The sequence below is a fragment of the Peromyscus leucopus genome, chromosome X (assembly GCF_004664715.2).
Source record: "Peromyscus leucopus breed LL Stock chromosome X, UCI_PerLeu_2.1, whole genome shotgun sequence".
NCBI lineage: Eukaryota > Metazoa > Chordata > Mammalia > Rodentia > Cricetidae > Peromyscus > Peromyscus leucopus.
In genome coordinates, this window is record NC_051083.1 from 93,258,517 (window position 1) to 93,267,324 (window position 8,808).

Consider the following 8,808-nt stretch of genomic DNA (forward strand, 5'->3'; position numbering starts at 1 on the left):
TGTTTTTTTTATTGTCTCACTTTAGATGGACAACACAAAAAAGCAGGTGGCAGGACATGCTCTGAAAGAGTGCATATGTCTGAGTTCCTGAACCACAAGATGAGCAAATGGACTTTATTTTGTCACTCTCTGTTCTGCAGCCATTGATAGCTGACTAGAACAAAGAACCCAGTTTCAACCAGTCGAGCATTAAGTTGACTCCTCCGGGTTACGTACAAGTCACCCACTTTACAACAGATAGCCAGGCAGGCCCTGACAACAATAAACAGAATGACCTTCGTGCATACTCCCTGTTTTTACTTTTTAAACATGTTTTAGATTCTTCAAATTTTATGTGTGTGAGTGTTTTGCCAGAATGTACGTTTACTCAGCAGGTGCATGCCTGGGGCCTGCATGAGTCAGGGAGGTCACTGGATCATCTGGAATTGGAGTTATAAGTGGTCGTGAGTCATCATGCGGGTGCTAAGAACTGAACCTTGATGTTCTTAGTCATTTCTCCAGCTCACTCTGCTTTCCCAAGTAATCAAAAGCAAGTACTTAGCAGTCAAAGATCTCAAAACACCTTTTGAAACGCTCAGTTTAGTGAATGAATTGTTGTTTACTCCAAGTTAGGACTACTAAAAACAGTAAGTTACTCTGTTACATATATGAAAGATTCCAAGTCATCTAACCTTCTTCAACAATCCTCCTTAAATAAATAATGCTATTTTCATTTTACAGTTGAGAAAATTGTGGTGCAATCCACTAGTCCAGCTATGAGTTATATGGGAAATGTAGGCCGCTGAGGCCATGTATTTGAAGACCATATCTTGTCTCTGGCTCCTTCCTTTCATTCACTATTCCTACTCGTCATGAAGTAAGCAGCTTTGTCTTCCTCACCCAGCCACAATGCTTCTGCTTACCACAGACGTAAAAGCAGCAGAGGCACTTAAGCATGGATTTCAATCTTTGAAACAAGGAGCCTAAATCTGTCCTCCATTAGTTTATGGCCTCAGTTACTTGGTCACAGAGACAGAAACGTTTAACACATATGCACACACTTTTAACCGGTGCACCCTTATCTCTTCTATAATGTAGGAGGCTAATCCTGGTTCTCAGGGTATAAGAACTATGTCATGGTGAAGAGGTAGGCAGAGCATAGGGAAGGAAAGGACATAGCAGTCTCACCTCTCAGCCTCTGTTGTCCTCACCTCCACTTCCATCCATCACTCCAGGTGTCAAATAGAAAATTCCCTATTCTACCTTCTAAATACAAACCGTACCCATAGTTACATTGATCCATTTCTTAAATAAGCCAGACATAATTCAAGTGCTTATGTATACTAGGAGACATGTATAAGCACATTCATGACAGCACTGCTTTATAACCGTCAAACACTAAAAACCCTCGGGACGGCCATCACAGTTTAGAAAGGCAAATTGTGCTACATTCATACAATACGATACTGTGCAGCAATAAAAATGAACCAAGCACAGGCTTCTACAATAGCACAGATAAATGTCTCAAAATATGGAGGGAAAGAAAGTAGTCATAGTAAAATATATGCAAGAAATTACAAGTATGTTAAGTTTGAACCTATGGAAATCAAAATTAGATTACTTAGGGATGCTTATGTGGAGGATAAACTTACAAAGGAAAACAAAGAAATGGTGTGAGAGAAGTAATGTCATGAGTAGAAGAGAACAGTGAGAGGTCAGGATTATTGAGAGGTTCTTTTCTTGTCCTGGTCAGCCATCACATAGGTGACAGAATTACAAGTATTCTTTGACCGAGTAGTTGTCTTCTGAATGGTAGTTTCTCTTTCTTTCTTTTCTTTTCTTTTCTTTTTTTTGTATGTTTGTTTTTTGAGACAGGGTTTCTCTGTGTAACAACATTGGCTGTCCTGGAACTCACTCTGTAGACCAGGCTGGCTTCGAACTCTTTGAGTTCTGCCTGCCTCTGCCTCCCAAGTGCTGGGTCAAAGGCATGTGCCGCCACCCTCTGGCTTTTAATAGCTATTCTTAACATTTAAAATGTAATGTTACTTAATGTATATGAATGAATTAAAATAGCTGTGTTATCAACTGTAATTAAGACACAATAATTTTGCATTATTTATGATTTCATCTGGTACTTTAGAAAAGCCGATGCAGGTCATAGTTACACAATAATACACAGAGATCATGTGGAGACTGTACTTTGTCCTTCTCCCTCCCCCCAATATTTTTGGTGTTTTTGGAGACAAGGTCTTGTTATGTAGCATAAGCTGGCCTTGACATCACAGTTTTCCTGCCTCCTGCTCCTTAATATTGAGATTACAGGCTTGGAACGTACACCTGAATCCTCCACTCTAAACTTTTATCCCAAACATCTTGGTGTTAAATGCTATCATTATTTAAACAGCTATCCCCGTTTATTACATCTCTGTTTTATTGCAAGTTCTAAAAGTCATTTTTAAAACATCACAGTGTCAGTAGTTTAATTAATCATGCTGATATCACAGCATGAGCTATCAATATGTAAAAGCACTAGAGAACAATTGCAATCTTAAGGTTCACTCAGAAGAATTAAATAGCAAAAGTTGCTATATATACTATACATATTTCTACCATACTTCCTGCATTTTATACAAACCTATTTACAAAAATAGCCATTTCAGTCCTGACACATTTTAATTGTAGACCAATGTTCACTATTACAGAATTTCAAGTATCAACCTATGTCATGTAAATTAAAGTTTTCCTGCAGACAAATATTTAAACGGTGTAATTGCCAGGAGTCCTAGCTTAGCAAAGTTCCGATGGTGCTGTCTGCAATACCATTTGTGGTCTTGCCACTTATGTGAAAACTGACAGGTTTTCTCAGTGCAAAAAGCAGGGTTGGGACTTCTGGAAATTCTTTCTCCCATAAAAGCAATGAGAATTCTATTAAAAGGTCAAAATACACATTTTTTTAAAAAATTTTAGAATTTAGCCAGATGTGTAATACTCCAAAGAGCGTGTATTCACACAATTGTTGGATTTTGTTAAGAATGGTGAGCAGTGCTGTGCTCTTAGCATTATTCTCATCTTTCCTCTGCCTCATGGTAGGCTTAACATCTACCCATCTCAGCATTCTACTCTAACAGCTCGTGGGACAGGGATGACTTTTCAGTTTCTCCAAAGTTCCATATTCAGTTAACTGCCATGATTACCATCCCTGGAAGTTCCCTGGAAAATTACTTCCTCAAGGCCCAGCTTTATTCGACTTGACTCTGAGTTTATTCACTGTGGAAATCCCTTTCCCTGGAAGCAGTGTCAAAAACAATCAGTGGCAATCGCTTAACACAGCAGCAGCCTGGGCCTGAGAGAACACTCGGGATGAAAACAAGTTGTCAAAAATCTTAAAATGAAAAGCCAGAGAATGAGATGTTCAAAGGTTGGCTTTTTTTTTTGTTTGTTTGTTTTTGTTTTTTTTTAAGTATCGACAAAATCCTTGGAATATGGAAGGTCATTTGCATGTGTAGGGCTGTGTGCCTGCTCAGAGCTGTGTATGTGAAATAGATGAAACTCAAAGCAATAGAACTGATGTTAAAAGGAATTTACTAATGAGTCTGCTTAGGAGACGTGGAGCCACACAAGCGAAACTTAGCTGAGGGAGCATTGCCTCTGGTATCCCCCAGAGATAAGGAGGACTCTAACCAGGCCTGGTGGAGATAAGGGCGACTTCAGGATGCTAAGATGTAAACGATAGTTCAGCAGAATTGATAACCTTAGGTGCTATTCCTGTGGGGAAAGAGACAACCAGTCATTAGACCCATCTCCCATGGGTCTAATAAAAAAAAAAACATGCCTCTATCAGGCAGGATAAAGAACCCAGTGCTCTTCTTGAGATAATTGTCATTCTGCCAGGTGGGCAAGATGACCCTAGGTAACAACTGCTTGAAAAAAAACAATACTGCTGGACTTAAAAGAATTATGGCAATATCCAGTATCTTTGCTGTGAAAGATTCCCATCTGCCTTAGTGGCCAGGCTTCCTGGGGCCTGTCTCTGTTTAAATTGCTCAAATTGTAACCTGGGGTGGCCAGGACCTGAAAGAGAATTAAGTGTGATGGTGTTTGTGGAATGCATATACCTAAGGTGTATATATAAGTTAGCAAAATATATTTTAGGCCAACTCCTTTTTGAGCATTAGCCAAAGCTGTACATATGATATTATTAAAGAGCTTTTCCTTTTATTAATCTCTAAATGTGCAAAATGATTTCTCACTTGGAAGGCATATTTTTTATATATAACACATCTGCCCAGGAAAAACCAGCAAGGGGTCTAACTTCTTAAGTGTAGCTGATCTTGAGACCCTGTACTAGTAGGGAGTAATGCCTAAAACAGAATTAGCAGTTGCCTTGAGTTCCAATACACATCCCAACCTCCACACACAGCCCCTTGGCAAAGGCTAGGAGAGCTATTGGTTTTAGGTATTTAAGGAAATTGTTCTCCAAAAACTACCTCGCTGCCAGGCAGTGGTGGCACATACCTTTAATCCCAGCACTCAGGAAGCAGAGGCAGGCTTCTGTGATCTCTGTGAATTCCAGGCCAGCCTGGTCTACAGAGCGAATTCCAGGACAGGCTCCAGAGCTACAGAGAAACCCTTTCTCGAAAAACAACAACAAAACCCCTACCTGGCCAATAAGTTGAAGGAGCAGATATTTCATTGGCCATACACTACAAAGAAGAAAGACACAAAGATTTAGGTTGGAAAAGTCAGTAAGTAAACAATAGATAGCAAAACCCACCAAGCCTTTTGGAGATTATCACAATATATTACTTCCAAAGTTGTAAATTATATTGTTTAAAACATTCACTTTTGAGCAAAAAATTGATACATAAAAATAGCCCACACAGAAACCATGACTAATAATACAGAGGCCAAAAAGGGAAAAAAAGTAGTGAAGTGATGCTATCTTCAAAGAAGCCCAGACCATCGGAGTTAGACAAGAACCCTAACGTGCCATTGGAAATACATTAAGGGAACTAATAACTGGACATCTGTGGCAATTGAAAGGGAAGAAGGAGCTGATTTTGTGCTGAATTACAAACAATTTAGACCTGTATGGGAGGTACTATGTATACAGAAAAATGAAGTATATGACAGAATGTAGTAGGACTGCCAGCCTGCAAATGATGACACAGAGACTTATTATGAAAGCTCAGCCTACAGTTTAGGCTTGTTCCCAACTAGCTCCTATAACTTAAATGAACCCATGTCTATTAATCTGCATTCTATCACGTGGCGTTATTTCTCTTCCATCTTGCACCTCCTTTTTTCTCTCCGTGTCTCCTGGCTTCACTTACACCTAGATTCTTCCTCCTTCTCCTTTCTTTCCCTGGAAGTCTCACCTATACCTCCTGCCTAGCTATTGGCCATTCAGCTTTTTATTAAACCAATCACAGCAATATATTTTCACCCAGTGTACAAATACCTCACAACAACAGAATTCATTGATTGCAGCTCAGGACATGATTTTATTCTGTGAGTGTGGTAGCCCAATTATTCCAAGTCCTGTCAATATTTGTGTGGTCTGTTTGTGAATCAAGTAGACATTAGCTAAGGCATTCTGAAACAGTTCTCAATTCCTTTATGTAAACAATGTCAAAGATATTTTCAGTTACCAGGAACTTGGGCACAGTGTACATTAGAATTCATGGAACTTCTTGCTTTGTATATGAAAAAAAAATAAAGTTTCCCTCAGAAAAGTAGAGATTGTGGTGCAGTATTTGTTTGGGTTGAACTCATCATAAGAGACTTGAAGTTAAATTGGCTATTCAGAAAGAGGCGATGAATGGTGCTGTCCTTCAGTATTTGTGCTGGATTATGTTGTTTAGTTCCAAATGTGCTAGAGATTGCCATAGAGCAAAAACTAAGGGTTTCTGGAAGGCTCTGATTGAGGTCAGGCAAAGGATGGTACAAAAAATAAAGACCTTGTGCTATCTGGAACAGATGATTCTGAATTTGGAATGCATTAAAACACACTTCATATCAAAGAAATTCATGATGGACTGGATTGTTATTATTCCTTAAAACAATGTGTTCTAAAGATAGAATCTCTCCAGTGTACAGTTCTCTCCACATACAAAACATCACAAAGACTGATCTCTGAAGATATCCACAGTAACACATACAATTCCAAAACCACTTTTTCCTCCTCTGGAAACTGTTCTAACGTGCAAGGGTAATGTCTGTCTGTCTGTATTCAAACTGGTACACACACACACAAAAAAAACCCCAACAACAATAACAACAACAACAACAAAAAAAAAACCCCAGACAAACAAAACTCTGGTACCAAGCCTGGGAAATGAGAACTAGATGTGTATGAGCATCCAAATTACCATATATTTCATAGATGCCAAGAAGTTGCAGATATTTATATGAGTACTTTCTGGAGTCATCTTTTTGATAGTCCATGCTATCCCAAACAGCCAGAAGAGTTTATTGTGATGGAGTGCAGCACAGTCCAAGATCTAAAATGTAGTGCATGTTTGGAGATGATATGCTTTGGAAGTGTAACATGGAGGAAGTCTGGGTACAATAAGCATCTGAAATGAATATACATTTTTGAAGCCTTCTACACCCTGGAGGAGACCCGTTGCTGGGGTTTGATTTGATGAACTATAATTTTGATGATGAGCCTGTCAGTAAAATGAATTCACACTTTCAGATGTAGTATTAATAAAAAAAGAGGTAGAACTATACTATATCAACATAGTATAAAGTAAAAAATAAGAGTTTGCAATACATAAAGAAAACATAGATACAGATGAAAAAAGATGCACCAAGGTTTCCTTGAGAATCTTGAAGATGAGGCAATTAGGAAAAAAATTGTCAGTACTTAATAGAGATTCAGCTGTCCCTGAGGAAAGCGACACAGAACATGAAGAAGTGCCTTAGACCAGATTAAACTGCTTAAGAACCTTCAGATTCCCTAAGATGCCACCGGTATATCAATGATGACATAATGAAATCATGCTAGACTCTTGTTTAGTTGTGGCTTAGGAAGTTGGAATAAAATAACCGTTACCACATTCCATGTGTTCCTCCATATTTTGAGAAGAGAAACTTTAGTTTTAAACCTGAATAAATATGACTATTTTGATTACTCAGATATTACTATTTGTTTATTCAAATCACTGAAAACATTTCATAAGTTTGAAATTATAAATAGCAAAAAGTTAGACAATGCATTACTAATACTTAGGCGATTTTATGTATTTAGTTTTTTACTTTGATTATCAATATATAAAGTACTATAGTATTTTGATTTGCTATGGTGCTGGAAAATGCTTAAAAGTTGTGATTTCTAGAGCACTAACTGAAATCAAGCATAAAAAACAAAGCTTTTACATTTGTTTCACATTGATTGCTTTATGAGCATATGAGAAGTATGCATGAAGAATGATTTTTAATATAAACTTGTTACGCACATTGATCTACTTTAGATCAATTTTATGTCCTTGGGGTAGGGAAATTATGTTTCAACTTATCATTGGATATTTGTGAAGAGTGTCAACTCTTTGTTTGTTTGTTTGTTTATGTTGGTGGGGGGTTAAGACAGGGTTTCTCTGTGCAGTCCTGGCTATCCTGGAACTCATTCTATAGATCAGGCTGGCTTTGAACTCACAGAGAGCTACCTACCTCTGCTTCCCAAGTGCTGGTATTAAAGGTGTAGGCCACCACTGCCAGCAAGTGTTAATATCTTCCAAAAAAGAAACAAATGGACATGAATTATATCGGTGAAGAGAGAGAAAATATGAAAGATAGACCAAGTAGAAATTACAAAATTGAAAAATGTAAAACATGAACAGAAGACTTCCATGTAGACTTGAGCAAACAGAAGACAGACGAGTCAGTGAACTTGAATCTGGACCAATTGAGATTATGACATGTGAAGGTCAAAGAAACAAAAGAATGAAGAAAATCTAACAGTGCCTCAGGGGAGTGGGCTATGTTAAAGTTTATTATTAGGCATGAAAGGATAAGCACAATGCAAGTCCAAAAAGAGGAAAGAAAAGGGCAAAACTGCATGAAAAATAGTGTCTCAAAATTCCCAAGTGTGATAGAAAATCTTAATCTGCACATTGAAGAAACCCAATTAAAAGTAGAATGAATTCAGATGAAGCCACATGTCACAATGAAATTATTAGTAGCCAATGCCAAAGATAGACTTTTGAAAGCCAAAAGAGAATAGTGATATTTCATTCCTTAACAGAAATCATACAGGGCAGAAGGCATTAGAATGCCAGATCAAATCACTGATAGAACAAAGCTGAAATAAACAATTATATATCCAACAAAAAGTGTCCTTCAAAAATAAAGAAGAAATGAACACATTTTTAGATTAACAAAAAGTGAGATAATTCTTGACTGGCAAATCTGCTCTATAAGAAATGCTAAGGTGAACTGGAGAGACAGCTCAGTGGTTAAAAGCACATGCTTCTCTTGCAGATGACCTGCTTTGGTTCACAGTATCCACACAGTGACCAACAACCATGTGTGACTCCAGTTCTAGAGGACCCAGCACCCTCTTCTGGCCAGTGTGAGCACTGCATATAATCCAGGCAAAACACATTAAATGTTTTTTAAATTGTTTCTTTAAAAAATTTTTTTTTTTACGTATACAGTGCTCTGCCTGCATGTAAGCCTGCAGGCCAGAAGAGGGCACCAGATCCCACTCTAGATGGCTGTGAGCCACCATGTGGTTACTGGGAATTGAACTCAGGACCTCTGGAAGAACAGCCAGAGCTCTTAAACTCTGAGACATCTCTCCAGCCCCAGAAAAAAAAATGTTTT

General features: G+C 38.1%; 1 pseudogene; it reads left to right on the forward strand.

The window, feature by feature from the left end:
- The first annotated feature begins 5,385 nt into the window (after positions 1-5,385).
- Positions 5,386-6,732, forward strand: LOC114710829 (annotated as a pseudogene).
- Positions 6,733-8,808: the final 2,076 nt, after the last annotated feature.